A 17,735-nucleotide genomic window follows, 5' to 3' on the forward strand; every position below is an offset into this window, starting at 1 on the left:
TCAGGAGTCCTGTAACTCACACCGTCACGCACACACTCCTTCCTTCCCTACGTCCTTCTTTTCCGTCTCCTTTTTTCATTCCCTTCCTTTGTTCTTATCCTTCCTTTCTCCTCTCCTTCCTTAGCTCCTCATTACATCCGCTGTTTCCTCCTCTACCTGTCTCCTGTTTCCTTGTTTCCTTTTGTACCTCCGCATTATGATTCCTCTTCTCCTTCCTACTTCCTAATCCTGTCTCCTGTCTCCTCCTCTCCTTCCATTCCCTTCCTCATCCAATTTCCTGTTTCCTGATTTCCTTATGTCTCCTGTCTCCTTGTTTCCTTCCCCCTCATTATGTCTCCTGCTCATACTTTCTTTCTCTCCCTCCTCATTATTCCTTCTTGTTTCCATCCCTTTCTCCTCACCCTGTATCCTCCTCTCCTCCACTTCCTCCTCATCGTATCTCCTCATCTTCTTCCCTTCCTCCTCATCATGTCTCCTCATCTCCTTCCTTACCTACTCATCACGTGTTCTTCTCTCCTTCCCTTCCTCCTCCTCATTGTGCCTCCTCCTGTCCTCCCCTTCGTCTTCATCCTGTCTCCTGTTTCCTCCTCTCTGTCACTACCTCCTCATTGAATCTCCTTTCTCCTCCTGTCCTTCCTTTCCTTCTTCCCTACCTACTCTTTCACACTCCTTTTTTTTCCTTCTCTCTTTTCCTTTTCCTCCTCGTACCTTCTGTCCTCTGCTCCCTCTCCTTCCCTTTAAGGTCTGACCACATGTTAACTTTAAATCCAGAGTTGTATTCTGGTCCGTCCTGTTAATCTGTGCTGTGTGTTCTCAGCAGCCTCCAGCAGAGAGGAAACATGGAGAGTTTTGGGGGGTAAAACAGGAGCAGATTAACAGTTTCTGAGCTGAAGCTTAAACTGGATTTACCTGCTGAAGATTCTCACCCCAGAACAAACTCTGTAGACTGATAGCTAGCTTAAACCTGAAGGTCACTTCATCTTAAAGAGGGATTCGTTTACGGAGAGAAACAACAGTTAATCTGCCTCCCAGCAGCCGGTCGGCCAATTAAAATCCTCCTCTGACAAAACAGCTGGAAGCAGCTGCTCACATCCAAACAACAGGGGGAAAGTCAGAGCAAGTGAGGTTTGAAACTCAGGACACAACGAATCGTCCTTAAACTACTTTTCTTTCTATTTATACATTTATTTTTTAATTTAGAGACGCTCAGATACCATTTTTCTCCATCATTGTTTCTCTCAACACATCCTGATATCTAAGTGACATAATAATTCACTTGTCAATCAAAAGTGAACCTTACCAGACCTTAACTAGATGACATCACGTGACATTACACACGTGCTTTAAATTGTTAAAAGGTCACAGACTGATCAAGTTTAGGCAATAAAACTACTTGTTTAGGTTTAGGAAAAGATGATGGTCTGGGTGTCAGAAGACCCTGGTCTCCTGGGTGAAAGTCCTGTTTGTCTTTCTGATTCCTTATATTTTACCTGCCGTGGTTACTACGTCCACTAGAGGGCGGGGACTAAATTAAATGGATGTATCAGTAGGAATAAGCTGCTTGCACTCTTTACCAACATGTTTTCTCTGCAACATGTTCACTTTGCATGAACATTTAACTTTCTAAAACTTTCCCAATGTCTCCAAACAAATACATCCTAATTAGCATAAGCAGCATCTTAGCTTGCTAGTGTTGAAGTTTGTCTGCCATATTAAACTACAAATCCTACTAAACATAAATAGCCAAGTTTCAAACATAAAATTTGAGTAGGGTTTGTACCTTTTTCACATTTTATCTCAGTTATGGCTGTAGGCTGTTTTCATGGAGATCATAGCCCTCCTTGTGTGTCGGTGTATTGTGTATTGTGGTTTGGCTGCCACTGGGTGGCACAAAACAGTGTCCACTGATGAAGACAACTGGTCTGAGTTAAGCAGAATAAACTGAAATGTAATGTCAAGTACAGATACACACAATAACAGACGTCTTAATCTTTGGGTTTAAGGGAAGAAATCAGGTATTTTCCAGTCAGAAGCCTGAAGTCAAAGTCGAGTCTGAAGCCAAACATCCACACGTCCGGAGTAAAAAGTACAATATTTCCTCAGAGATGTAGTGAATCAGAAGTAGAAAGTATCATGAAAAGTAAACAAGTTCCTCAAATTTGCACTTAAACACAGTGAATGGAGTAAATGCCTGCACTGCTGCTGGTTGTGATCAGAAAAACATTTTCAATCTGTTGAAGAAAATCATTCTGCACTCAGATCTCCCAAAGCAGCTCTAACAGTTTTATTAACCTACGTGGAGAAACATCTCCTGGATCCGACATGTTTCCGCTGTGCAGAGAGATTTCCCGCTCCTCTAACGTTCATCACGTATTACAATCCCTGCTGGAATGAATCGCAGTCTCAGACATCTTTTATGATAACTTAACTTTATGCTTTAAGTGGAGCCGTTCTTCTCCTTCAGATCTGCTCTGGAGCCTCCAGCGAGACGCTCTGAGCTGCCTTAATTCATGCAAGTGACACAAAACTCAGCGGGGGGGCGTGTGTTCACAGCCAGGCAGCAAACACACACACACACACACACACACACACACACACACACACACACACACACACACTCTGTAGAGAGGCTCTGTAGCTGTAACAGTTCAGCACAATAAAATGTGCTCCCATTAAAAGCTGAATGAAAAAGGAAAGTGAAAAGAATTGAAGCAAGACACAAACGTAAAAGAGGAATATTCATTTGAGATGAAAGAGGGAAATAAATTATAGTGGACTGTTTATCAGCAGCAGAACAAGGTTGAAGATTTTCATTTCAGAGTTTCTATCATTTCGTCTGGTACAATCCACAAAATCAAAAAACATGATTATTCATCTCAAGGCTTCACGTCGGCCTCCATGTTTCTGTCAGTGTTTCTAAATCGTAAAAAAGGCTGTAAATGATAGAAAACTGCTTGTTAAAAGCTTCAGCTTAAGTTCCACCAGGAGCATAAACGTCTCAACAAAACCATGACAAATGAACAGCTGATGATGCTGTTGTTGTTGTTGTTGTTGTCATTCACTGTTTGACCACGCCCACATAAACTGGTTCACACCTGGAAATTTCAGAAAATGTCAGATCTAACAGTAAATATGAACTTTATTTATTCCTTCCTCCACTCAGTTCCCTGCAGGAAACGCCTCCTGCTGTATGATACTCTGATGTGTGTGTTTTTTATGTAACTGGTCTGTTTCGGTTGTCAGACTGAAGCCACACAACTGTTTCACTTTGGTTTTTCAGTTTGGAGGTGATCTTTTTGTCCATTACTGACACCGCTGTGTGTTTTAGCTTTTTAATCCAGTCAGGTCTGGAAGTCAGAAAGGTCACTGAACACTGAAATGATCTTTGAAAAGCTTCAGTTTTGGCTCAGAAAAAGATCAAATATTGTAAATTCTCATTACAGCCAAATCTCAAATAATATCTTGGTCATGTCCAGCGCAAAAAAAAGATGGAATGACCTGAATATAAAGAGTAACGTGTTAAATTCATCAAAATATACATTTCCAGAAGACACAGGTTTCTCTTTATAAAATAAATATAACTTGTATTCACTTGTTAATCCCAAAGCATGTCTACTTTTCCAGTTTTTAAATCATCTCATGATACTGTCACATTAAAAGCCTCATTGACAATAAATTAACAAGAACTGAGAAGTAAAATAAAGAACAAAGCGAGCAAATAGGTGCAGCATTTTGATTAAACTAATCCTGCAAAAGTTTCAAATTAAAAGTCAGTCTGGAGTCATTGGAGGGCTTTTAATCTGAAACTTCTGTGCAGGAAGTCTTGAGTTTCACAGAGCTGCAACTTAATAAAGATAAAACATAAAACGGCAAAGTACAAACAACAAGGACAAAATGTGACGTATAAATATAAATGTCAATAAATTCTTTGACCTGTAAGAGTGAAAGAGGTTTTAAATGTCATCCTGTGTGGTTTTTAAAAAGTCTATTTATTCTGAACTCTGATGATAAATAACATGTGGAAATGTACATTTTACTGAATTTATCAGGACAACAGTTTGAATTGGCAGCAAATCAAAAAAGGAGCAGATCAGAAAATTAGAAGACGTTTCATGAAAAAAAAAAAACTAGAAATGAAGTCCTGGTTCTCTCTACGTTTAAGGCAAATGAATACTCGGGACAGTATTTGAGAATTTACAGTTTGTGTCGATGTTTTGCAGCTCAAAGGTCGCAGTTTCCACAATCAGCTGCTTTGGTGTTGATAATATTTCACTGACTGTATCTACACGTATTTAAACAGACATTTAATATCATGTTGTATCTGAACAACTTGAATAATCAGAATAATGTACTCACTCTTCATATCTATACAATATCCTTCTACTCTGCTGTGTCCTGTACTCTACACTGTCCGTGTTGTCTGGGGGGAAATACTTTTATTTTGAAAACTTGAACGACAGGTGTTTTACGTTGACGGTCATCCTGCCATTTCCTCTGTAACCTGCCGGATTCCTTGAATTTAATTTGTGTGCAATAACTCTGGAGGACTCGGTGTTTTACCTCGCCGTCGCTGCCGCGCTAACTCTTATTTATGTGTACAAAGTCTTACCTACTGTAATTATTATTATTATAATTATTATTGTTATTAACACTGAATTGTGAGCTTGTAAAGCGTCTCAGTCTGAAAATGCACTTTAAATGAAAGCAGACGATGTGGGGCTTCGTTCAGCTCGACTCTTAAAGGTGAAAAATGTCTTAAATGCTGACTTTTATTTGTTTTTTTGTGTTTGTGTCATGAAATCTGATCTTTTTTTTTTTTTTTGGATCATGTAACTGTCACTCTGCATTCACGTCACATGGGGAAAAAAACAAATATGTTTCGCTCTAGTTAATAAAGTCCAGCTCAGGTGAAGCTTCCTGAACATTTTTCATCATCACCTGATTTATTTTGTGATCACAGTTTTGGATAAAACCTCGGCTTGGGGCCAGATGTGAACACACACACCGTTTCTTCACGCTGATTTGTTTATGAAGTTTGACGCTTCACTTTTCAGCTCATATGTTCCTAAAAATGCTGTGAATGAAACCATAAGAGCTCTGCACCGAGTTTGTCCACGTGGTCCAGTAGAAACATCCAGAAAAAGACTAGAAGACGACCGTCAGACAGGATCTTTATTTGGACATGATCAGATTTGTGTGATCAGGGGTTGCTGTGATAACAGTTTCAGTTGTACCTGCCAACCCTGAGATTTCAGGAGAAATTCACATCCTTTGCTTCCTGTATTTTGGTGACTTCTAAAGAATTAAGATAATAAAATACTGGGGTTAGGGAGAAGAGTCTAGTTGACCAGGTTCTCATTTATTTGTCAGAAAAAAAGAAAACGTGGCCTCTGTTTTTTTTCTCTTGTAACACTGAAGTCAGCTGCAGTTAGCCAGGTAGCACAGTTAGGAGGCAGGGAACACGGCACCGAGGTGGATTAAGGTTTCTTTCATTCATTTATTTTTTGCCTGGCCACAGATTTTATAAAATGCACGGCCCTTTCATTTAAAACTTTCCTTAAGAAACGTGAACCGTTCTCTCCTGATTTGCTGCAGCTGTGTTGTTGTTCCGTGTGGAAACATGTAGATCTCTGAAGCTGCAGGGTTTATACAGTCAGGCTGTGATTAAGAAAAGGGGAGAAATGGTGTGAAAATTTGTCAGAAATCTGGAGAAATATGGGAGAATTGTGATCCGGGGAGGAAACGGGGAGAAGGTAATGAAAATCAGGAGTCTCCTGGGAAAATCAGAAGGGTTGGCAAGTATGTCAGTAACTCTGTACGAGAGAGAAAGATCCATTATCTTTCCCTTCAAACCGCTCTGATCCACTTCTGTTATTCTGGATTTGATGCCATTGTTACATGTTGTGTTGTGAGTGACACAAAAGACACTTTGACATCCGTCCAGACTGAGACTCTGGTAGAATCTGATCTGAATCACATTTCAAAACACTTGGATCCCATTTCATGTGTTTTCTTCTGTCTAGACTTTTAAAATCGATCTAGATATGAAAAAAAAAGTGGAAGTCAGAAAGATATTTTATTCGACTGTGTCTTGTTTCATCATCACATCATCCTCAGGTCATTCAGACGTCTGGCCCCAACATCCAGAAAACTACAATCATGAAAACGTTTCCCATATGATGTAAACGCAGTGTTACGCTGCCTCTTATTGGTTAAGATTTAAGAATATCTGGTTAATATTTCCTGATTACCTGAGTCAGGCCTGTGACATCACATCCTGTGTGGCTGCGGGAGGTTTCTGAGTTGGACTGAAGACGTGTGTAGCCCCGCTGTGATTGGCCGAGACGGTCGCTTATTGGTTGATGTTTATTGTCCTCCTCTGTCATTGGCTGAGATGTCTCTGATGCTGCTGAGAAGACGAATGCTGAAATAAAAATAATCAACACAATAAACTTTTCTCTGCCTTTTTTATCTTCAAAGTTATCAAATATGTCTTCTTGTCAATTGTCAGTTGAAAAATAGGTCCAAACATAGGTCTTTAATGATTATTTTCATTATCAATTAATCTGTTTCCTCCATTATTTGAGTTGTTAGATGCAGATTTCTATTATTTTATTAATCTGTCTGGATGTGCTTTTATTTTGTAGGATGATTTGTCCTTGGTGGAGATGTGAGACGAGGAGGAGAGCCTCCTGCTGAGTGTGTGAGGGAGATTATGGCCAGCTGTGTGTGTGTGTGTGTGTGTGTGTGTGTGTGTGTGTGTGTGTGTGTGTGTGTGTGTGACCCTCAGGATTTGTTTTTTTTTTTTGTTGTTTGTTTTTTAATCTTCAGCTGCAGGAAGCAGCCGAATGAAAAACTTCAGTCTGGAGGATTCAGACAGGAAGAGAATTAATCAGGAGGGACGTCAGAGAAACTTTACTGCACTAACCTGTTCACACACACACACACACACACACACACACACACAGGAGGGAGCTGACTGTGTGTGTTTCAGCCTTTTGTTTCTCATCTCAACAACCACAGAAGAAGAATGAACTGACAAAATGTTTGTTTCACACAAATTCTCTACTTGCTTGATAGATGATGAAAATAATCATTTACACTAAAGACTTGAAAAATACGGTGGGTGGGTTCTTGTTGGAACCGTTAGAAGGTGAAACGGTTCTGTTTTCAGTCGAACTCAAATTCTTAAGTTTTGAAAAAGTTTTACCATCTTTTGTTAAAATAATTTACTTTCATAGATGGATTTGAAGAATTTTGGAAACTTTTTTTTATTGTTAACGGAGTGATAGAACCTCCAGAGAGGGTTCTGGGTGGAACGTTCTACAGATGGTTCTAAATATAACCTTTTACGCTGGGTTCGAGGTAGAACTCCTTGAAAGGCTTCCAAGTGGAACCTTCATGAAAGGGTCTAACAGAAACCATAACGGGTTCTCCAAGCTGAAGAACCCTTTATTGTTCCAGTTAGCACCTGATTGTTCTTCCTACTTGACAAATGAACTGTGATACAGTTTTAAGATTCTGTTTTTAAAACCTGCTCATCTCAACCCGACGTTTACATCTAACAGTTGGTTGTTTTGTTTGACTTGGTGGTGATGGACAGGGTTCCTTTAGTTTTAAAGTTCTTGTTCCAACAGTCGCCGTGACAAACATCTCAGACCTCAGAGCTACGACACTGAAACATTTTGTCTTCTTTAATCTTAAACTGCTTCGTCTCCAGGATCTGAGAGTTGCAGACACGGATAATCCTCAGACGGACGGACAGACAGGCTGCACGCTGTGGGACTGCAGGAGGTGAAGTGGATTAGTGGAGACAGAGACACAGTCGAGTGTCCGTCAGCAGCAGCGTTAAACCAGAGACAGAGACAAGATTTCCTTTGGTTCCTTAGTTTTATGACTTTATAAACTCCAGCTGACTGAATCTGAGACTTTAACACAGTTCAGATCAAATAAATGATCTAAAACTTGTCGCTCAGTGATCTTTAGTGCTGCAGAGGCAGCCCAACTGTTTCCTCTCATTTCTTTATGCTAAGCTAAGCTAACAGCTGCTTTCTGTTGCTTCATGTTTTTCATACAGACATGAGTCCATCTTCTAATTTAACTCTCTAAAGAAAACAAATCAAAGTATTTCCATAAATATCAGACTTTATCCTGAGACGTCTCTCTGTGCGTCCTCCTGTGTTTGTGTCTCCTCTCTCACGGACATTTGACCTCTGACCTCCCGCAGCTGTAACTCAGTCTAGACGCCGGGTGTCTCCTGACAGCCAACTCTTCCTCATCCTGACCTCGGTGTGTGTCCCCCGTCTCTCGCGGCGTCCTCACAGACGTCCCCCGGCTTTAATATCCGAGCCTGACGGTCGGATAACCCTGAAAAATGTTCCCACTGGTCCTGTGACACCCTGAACGCAGCACGACTGATGGTCATCTGAGTCGTCGCTCCGTCTTGATGAAGGCCGAGCTGATGAAGATGAAGATGAAGGTGATGATAATGGAGACAGACGGCTGCTCCTGCTGTCTTCACAGATGTGTTGTTTGTTACTTTCAGGTCAAATAAAAGTATAAAAACAGACTTTTTCTCAGGATAACTTCATATTGTGAAGCTCAAGAAATCAGAAAATCATTCCTCTGATAATAAATTAGCAGTTAAGGTAAAATAAAGACGTATAAATACATTTTCTTGCATATAAATATTGAATAAAATCTTTAGGCAAGGCAAGGCAAGGCAATTTTATTTATATAGCACCATTCATACACAAGGCAATTCAAGGTGCTTTACAGAACTTGAAAATGCATTAAATTAGAAACAATAAAAGAGCATTAAAATTGCATTTGAGATAATTAAAAACAAAAGCTAAAAGCAGGACAATAAATAGTTTAAAACATTACAGAAATGCATATAAAGAGAGAAGCAAACATAAAACAAAAGCGACAGCAGACAAATATAAAAACAATAGCTACAGATTATCCTAAAAATATGTAACGTATCCACTTCACTGGTAGGCTGCAGTAAACAGTAATGTTTTAAGACCTGATTTAAATAAACCGACAGTTTCAGCTGACCTCAGGTGTTCTGGAAGTTTGTTCCACAGGTGGGGAGCACAGAAACTAAAGGCTGCTTCACCTTGTTTGGTTCTGATCCTGGGAACACTGAGTAAACCTGTTCCAGATGATCTGAGGGGTCTTGGTGCTTCATAACGTATAAGCAAATCAGAGATATATTTAGGCCCGAGACCATTTAGTGCTTTGTAAACTAGTAACAAGATTTTAAAGTCTATCCTTTGACACACGGGAAGCCAGTGTAGTGATTTAAGCACTGGTGTAATGTGCTCGACTCTCTTGGTGTTGGTGAGGATTCTGGCAGCAGCGTTCTGGACGAGCTGCAGTTGTCTGATTGATTTTTTACTCAGACCTGTGAAGACACCGTTACAATAGTCCAGCCTGCTGAAAATGAAAGCATGAACAAGTTTTTCTGTATCTTCCCCAGACAGAAATCCTTTAATTCTTGCTATGTTTTTAAGGTGGTAGTAGGCTGATTTAGTAATTGTCTTTATGTGACTGGTGAAATTTAGGTCTGAGTCCAGAATGACACCAAGATTTCTGGCTTGATTTTTAGGTTTTAGCGTCATGGATTCAAGGTGAGCACTGACTTTTGATCTTTGTTCTTTAGGGCCAAAAACAACTATCTCAGTTTTGTCTGTGTTTAGTTGTAGGAAATTCTGGCACATCCATGTATTGATTTCATCAATGCACTTATTTAACAGATGTAGGGGACTGTAGTCATCTGGTGACACTGTAATATAGAGTTGTGTGTCATCTGCATAAGTATGGTAGGAGATGTTGTGATATTCCATAATCTGAGCAAGAGGGAGCATATAAATGTTGAAGAGAAGAGGCCCAAGAATGGACCCTTGAGGAACTCCACATGTCATTTTTGTTCGCACAGATTCATAATTGCCAAGTGACACAAAGAAATCCCTGTCTTGTAAATAAGATTTAAACCAATTTAGCACAGTACCAGAAAGTCCCACCCACTTTTCAAGTCTGTCGAGCAGAGTCTTATGGTCGACTGTGTCGAATGCAGCACTGAGATCCAGTAATACCAGAACTGAAATCTTTGATGCATCACTGCTCAGATGAATGTCATTCAGAACTTTTACAAGTGCAGTCTCAGTGCTGTGATGTGCTCGAAATCCAGACTGATAGACATTAAAGAAATTGTTTTGCACCAAGAAGGCATTAAGTTGCTGAAAAACAACCTTTTCAATTATCTTTCCTAAAAAAGGTAGGTTTGATATGGGCCTGTAATTGTTTATTACTGAGGCATCCAGGTTAGGCTTTTTTAAAAGAGGTTTAATGACTTTAATGACTTTATATCAACTAACTTTACCTTTTTAATGATGAATACATCACTGGTTGAGTCAGAAATTATTTAAAGTTCGGTTTTCTTTTAAAAAAATAAAATGAAAAATGATAACTCAATGCTTTATTTCACTTTTTTAATAATTTAGAAGCTGTTTCCTAGAAACTATGATGTCAAAGCAGCGTCATTAACATCCAGTTAAATATTTATGAATTATTTCTGTATTCATTATCAGAAACTTCATTTTCCATATTCTGCACATCGTGTTGAATGTTTCCTTGTAGATGCACTTCATCTGTTTGTGTTCATCTGAGCTGCTGCTCTAATTAAATTAATTAAATTAATTAATTGGAATTGTGCTTTAATTAGCAGCTAATTACATGGTTCTGTTCTAAGGAGCTCATAGGAATTATTTAATGAATTTATTAGTGTATTATTTATGAAATTCATCACGTCACATTTCTGCTGAAACACATCAGACAGTGTTTGAGTTTCAGAGCAGTGAAGCTGATCAGTTTTGATTCACATTTTTAAATAATCGATCGTCTTATTTTGTCCAACGTCCATGGTTCTTAAAGGGACAGTTCAGATTATTTTAACTGTGGTTCTATGAGGTTCTTCTCTACAGACAGAGGAGGAGCAGCAGGAGAACCGGTGCGGGAAGCTGATCAATGTCCTGCTGTGGACGTGGTCATCAGCAACACGTACGTTACACACCTCATAAAAGTTTACGCTACATGTAGAGTATTTTCTCCACTTTACCTTTCTGACAGACTTTTCTGAAAGTCTTCATCTTTCTAATGTTCTTAATGTTATTTTGAGGTTCGAGGTCGACTTTGATGCAGACAGACGTGATCAGAACAAACCGCTCTCTGTAGTTTGTTCCACCTGAGGCGATTAAAGCGCCTCCTGTTCAGCCAGGTGTGTGTGTGTGTGTGTGTGTGTGTGTGTGTGTGTGTGTGTGTGTGTGTGTGCGTGGGGGGGGGGGGGGGGGGGGTGCACACGTTCAAAGTGCTCGTGTGGGATGTTTCCTGGGAAATGTGGAATGTGTGGATGTTCTTCAGGCCCTGGAGCTGCAGAGACACTGATCTCTGTGCTGCGTTCATGTTCTCGCCTCCAGCTGCTCAACATCAAACTTTCTGGACACCAGCGTTCACATTTCTCTATATTTTATCATTTAAAAAAACTCCAGACAGTCGTAGGTTTTATTCCAGAGGTCAGTCTGTATTAAATTAATTTTCATTTTAATTAATTTTTTAAATCCCAGTTTCTCACTTAGCATTTAGCAGCCATCGCTAACATGTTAGTGATTTGAGAAGGTTTGCAAAAACTAAAAAACAAAACTGATTTGACTGTTTGAATAATCCTTCATTTTGTTTCCCTACATAAACGTTCCACCTGCTTATCTCAAAGGCAGACAAATAGAGCGAGGGCTGCTGGGAAATGCTGTTCTCGCTGTTGCTCCTGTCAGATAAAGCCGGAGAGACGAACGCCCTCCCATCATCTCACCATTATGACCTCCGCGTTATAAAACAGCTTATGTGGCTTTTCTAAATCCCGAGCCTCGTCAGCCATTTTTACAAATTATTCTATTAAAATGATCTCTGTTCATTACGACGAGCGAACAGCAGCGCCGCAGTCTCCAATAGCGGCGCACAAATCATCCCCATCACCATCATCACCGTCATCATCATCATCACTGCAGGCCTGTAGGATTGAATATGTTCAGCGTCGGGGTCAATAAATGTGTTTTTAATGAATGTGGTGGAGCTGTTAGTGGATATTGTGAAGCATTAAAGAGGACAAACAGCTGCAGATACACACACAGTTTGGATTGATTAGGAACCAATAAATGTGTGTTTAATGGACTGTGCTCAGCAGGTTATTATAACACCGGTGCACTTTATTTATAAGGCCATTCCTGCTCTGATCCCTCATTACCAACGCGTCTCTGCTGTGCAGAAAAGTGACAGAACTGTTCGTGCTCTTTGTGTTGGAAAAAGGAACATCTGTGTACAATCTTGTCAACTTAAAAATAGGTCCAAACATATGAAAACAGGTTTGGACCTATTTTTCAACTACTGATCAATCTGGCAATAATTTTTCCTCTAATCAATAAGTTGTTTGATCCATAAAATGTTAGAAAATGATGAAAAATGTTGATCAAAGCTCGAGATGAGCAGCAGGCTCCCACATTCCCACCTCCCCACTCATCTCCTCCACCTGTCCACCAGATGTCCTCAGTCACCCGACTCCCACGTCCACCTGCTCACCTGTTCCTCATCCCAGAATCACCCTGTCAGTATTTATAGCAGCCCTCTTTTCTACAGTCGGTCTCCAGATCATCAGTGCTGCTTCGTGTCTTTGTTTTTCCAGCCTCTTCAGCCTGAACTTGAACCTGACCCTGATCCGAGAGCCTGGGGCCCCAAACGCTCACTACAGGAGCTGCGCAGGGCGCCGCCTCCCCCTCATGTCAAAGCTGGTGTCAGTTTAAAACTTTGATGCGTGGAAGAAGCAGAAGTGTCCTTCTGGTCATGAAAAGAGAAAGAACTGCTGGAACAACAATCAGGTAAACTTCTTCAAACTCTCCTCTACAGGTCTGATGCCAGCTGATAATATAATACTGTTTGTGCTCGCTTGTTAGCACCACAGGCGCCGTCTATGAAGGGGCATTGGTTTTGTGTTGAAAGTGGGGGTGCAGAGACCCCCAATCCTGAGGCAAAGCAGGAAAGAGCAGTTGCAAAATTGCCACAGACTTAATCATTAATACATTATTCGTTTTTGTATTCATATTTAATTCACATGATGAGGCATCATGCGCATTTTGTGAATTACTGGCTGAGCAAACTGAGCATTTGCTGCAATATTTGGAATATCAGACAAAATTCCAGGTGAATCCCAAAGCTTTAAGAACACTGGATTCATACTTTATCCAAAACGCTTCTGGCAGAGGTGGCTGCATATTGGATTGCATAGTGGATTTACCTCCGACAGTTGGCTGCAGCAAAATGCGCCCCTCACTGCAGAAAAACGACCAGAAGTTCTTGACGAAACTGCCCCAAATCTCACACCGAGTGAGTGAGAGCTTTTTTAGAGTTCTGTTTTTTTTAAATTTTGAGTAATCATTAAACATAGCGGTGCACACGGACCGAGCTGTCTGCTGGAGTCGCAACAGCAGCCACTGAACGCAAACAGAATATAGAATCTGTCTCAGCTCTATATGATGACTTTGAAAACACCAAATGACTTGTTTTTTGTCAGTTTCATGGAAGTGGCAGAAGGCAGTAAACTCACAGCTGTGGTGAATGTCAGGCTGCATGCACCATGTGCAGTCTTTATGAAGTGGTTTATAATGTTGATTCTGCAGCCCCAATGTTTAACCCAAGTTGGAGCCCCGTCACCAATATAATTAATAATTGAGTATAACTCAATATAATCCATCATGCTCTGATGAAGGCCACTAGGCTGAAATATGAGCATGTTTGTTGACATGGTTGGAATAAAATGGTGAAATTGAAATTGGTCAACTTTGTCCTGGAGATCAGTTATGGTGCGACATTTTTACCTACAAAAGGTCTAATTAACACTTTTAGAAATGTGTCTCACTTTCTCTGCTTTGTTTGGATTTGGGTAAGAAAAAAAAACACATTCTTGCAGAATTCAAACTGTGTGACATATTTTACTGCAGCAGCTGTTATCAGACACCAGTTTAAGATGATAGTGCAGATTTAATTTCAGCACAATATAAACTGGAGTTTCATATAATTTCTTCGCCATCATTAAACAGCTGCTGCACATTTTCTCTCAAAGAGAGAAGAAAGTGAGTGAAACAGTTTTTAACTTCTCTGCTGCAACAGCCGCTCTTTTCTCCCAGCAGTCAGGAGGAAGATGTGAGGCACCAAGATCCAGTCTTTTTCTTTTTAAACAACTGAAAGAAAAAATAGTCTGCAGTCCAGCAATAAAATCCAAATAGATTGAAGTAAGGGCTCATATTGAAATATTTGTAAGAATATATCGGTTATTCTCACAGTTATGTTTTTGAAATTATCATTTTTTCTTTTTTCATTACCAAAACATGCAAGTCACCATGTGAAGGCGGCCATGTTGGATTTTGAGCTCACAGGCCGGCTGCCGCCTGCAGTGCACCGATGGTCCACCGGAGGGCAGAAGACATTTCTCAGCTCCACATGTTTTTCAGGATAGTATTGATCATATTGATGATGCAAAGGTCTCACAACCTCGTGTATCAAATATGACACGTCATTACAGGGTTATTTTGAGTCAGGTTTCATTGTCATTGGTTGGGCCAACCTTTAAAGGGATAGTTCACCCAAAAACGAAAACCAGTTGTTATCTACACACGAACTGAAGGTCGGGTTTAGTTTTTTTAGTCCACAAAACTCTGCTGGAGTTTAACAGGAAATCAGTGTTGCAGAATCTCAGAAAGGTGCACAGTTTTCAAATGTAAAAAAACAACAGAATAAAGACATAAAATGTCTCCACCCTGCTTGTCTGGTGTCTCCTAAAACCCCAACATGACAATTTGACTAAAAAACATTATTTACACCATGTTTTTTAACCTGAATCTTCACTGGTCCCTTTAGTTTTTTTAGTCTATGACTAAAAAACTAAAAAAACATTTTAAGTCGTGGACTAAAAAACTAAACCTGACCTTCAATCATCATGAGGGTAAAGAGATAATGACTGAATTTTCATTTTGGGGTGAACTATCCCTTTACAGTGCAAAAAGTCTGTATTTCTCTGTAGTTAAAAAAAGACAGACAATGTGTGATGCAGGCTGCGACTCATGACGCAGAAGAAACATTTGTTGTTTAGCACTTGAGAAAGGTCCGGATGCCTTTTGTGTTGCTGGTGTTAAACTCTTAATAAGCTCAGTGAAACTCTGCTGAATATATTTCTCCTGCCAGCAGTTTTCTCCTCACAGTTACAAACTGCTCTTCATTCTCCGTTTGTCCATCAGACGACAAAACAGCCGCTCAGCAGTTTATAAGGTCGTCACATTTTGCAGCCGGTCAGCGAACGCATGCTGGCAGAGCCAACAACAAGAAAAGGACTCATTAAAATACATTTTAAAAATGTGTTTACATGCAGCCCCCTGAAACAGCAGGAGGTTCTTTTATTTTTTTTGGGTTGTGTAAAGTCTGTACCTCTGAGCTGTGACCTGCTCCTGCCCGCAGCGTGTAACATCGCCACTGATCTGGAAGTTTTACTGTCTTTTTTGTTGCTCGTTGTGAGTCACCGAGGGCGAAACGGATCAGATAAAGCAAGATAACACGAGATAAACTCCCCTGCAGGGATGTTGGTCTGCGGCGGCAGCAAGGGCAGAAAAACAATCGATGGAAACTATTGAATGGAATTTAAGATAAAAGTTAGTAAACACACTTTATCATGAGGTAAAAAGAAAAAAAAAAGGCCAAACGCTGTGAGAGTGAAGAGCAGAATTCAGACTGAAATAATGAAGACAGGACTGAGAGGATTACTTTATACAAATATTCAGATACAGTTATTAATGTGATTAATTAATCCTCTTACAATCTTGTCAACTGAAAAATAAGTTCGCTCCATCTGTTTTCATCAGAAAAATGTTGATCAAAGTCCAAGATGATGTCCTCAAAGTGAAAAAAAAAACAGAAATCAGAGAATTTTGACCTTTTTTAATTAAAAATGACAATTAATCAATTAATTAATTAATCTTGTCCAGATGAAAAATAGGTCCAAACATGTACAAATACTCAAATTACAATAGTTAAGTACTTTTTGGGGAGTACTTGTGCTTTTACACATACTTAAGTACTATTACACTATTTACTTAGTTTTTAAAATGATAATTGAGTACTGAGTACAATTTGAAATGATATCCAAACCTTTTATCTGTATTTTAGACCAATCAGGTGATCCAGTAACAAACAGACCAATGAAAACAAATGAAATCAACAGTTAAAAAGTAACTAATACTCAAATCTTTGTACTTTTATTTTAGTTTATTTCTAACAACAGAACTTTTACTTGTAATTTAGTGACATTTTAGAAATGTAACAATACTTGAGTACATAGTTTAAACACTTTTACAGACAGAATCATCTCGACTTCATTACATCAGAGGAAAATTTTACTTTATTTTGAAAACATTTAAAACGTTTTACACACTCAACACATTTTATAATTTTGTGGTTAAACATTGGTTTTAATATTTTTTTGTTTTTGTTTTAAGTTTTCTGGATCTGAACAGTGATTCAAACATGCAGTTATTTATTTATTTGTACATGAATCACTGAACACTGAACATTCAAACATTCACCTTTTTTAAAAAAAACAACAACATTTTTTCAATAAAAAAAACATCAACAATCAGCATAAAAAGTTTTAAAATTAATTAAAATGTAACGACCTGAACAATATTTATTCACATAAGTTCTGAACGGTGAAAACAAATATAATCTTTGAATAAACATCAAGCTCATTTATAGACAAAAAACTTATCCTTGTTTTTATCTAACATCTTCCCTGTGATTCCCCGACACAATAACACAACAATAACACACCAATAACAAAACAATAACACAATAATTATTGCGTCTGCATCAGGATACAGATTCAATGTCTGATTATCAAAATTGTGAAAATGTCATTCATTACTTTTCCAAAATATTATAAACACGAAAAAATAACAAGTTTTCATACAAATTATGAACATATTATTGAATGTCAAACCCCAACACCAGGATATAGAAAACAGAAATAAATCACACCATAAAGTATTATTATTATTATTATTATTATTATTATTATTATTATTATTATTATTATTAGTAGTAGTAGTAGTAGTAGTAGTAGTAGTATTACTATTATTTACCGTTATTTTACCAGAAAGTCCAATTGGGATTCAGAATCTCTTTCACAAGAGAGACGTGGCCAAGGTAGCAGCCAATCACAACATATTAAAATGTAACAAATACAACAAATTAAATTTAAAAAAAAAAATCCACAATAAAACAACAAGAACAACTATTAAAACATAGTGGGCCTCTAAAAAAAAATCAATCACATGTCTCCATCACCACATTTTTATGATGCCCTTAAATTTATCAGTGGATACGAGTGTTTCCAATCCAAGATCTTTCTGCAGATTATTCCAAGCCCATGGTGCAGAGTAGGAAAATGCAGTTTTCCCCAAATCAGTTAAAATCTGGGGTACATTGAAAAGTCACCACTTGGAGGAACATAGACGGAGAAGGTTACAGAGGTAGGTTGGAAGTTTGCCAAATATCGCTTTATAGATGAAAATATACCAGTGCTGTTGTCTGTGAGTGGTCAGTGACGTCCAACCTACCAAATCATACAGAATGCAGTGGTG

Source organism: Lutjanus erythropterus, chromosome 17, assembly GCF_056507025.1.
Source record: "Lutjanus erythropterus isolate fLutEry1 chromosome 17, fLutEry1.hap2, whole genome shotgun sequence".
Classification (NCBI taxonomy): Eukaryota; Metazoa; Chordata; class Actinopteri; order Lutjaniformes; family Lutjanidae; genus Lutjanus; species Lutjanus erythropterus.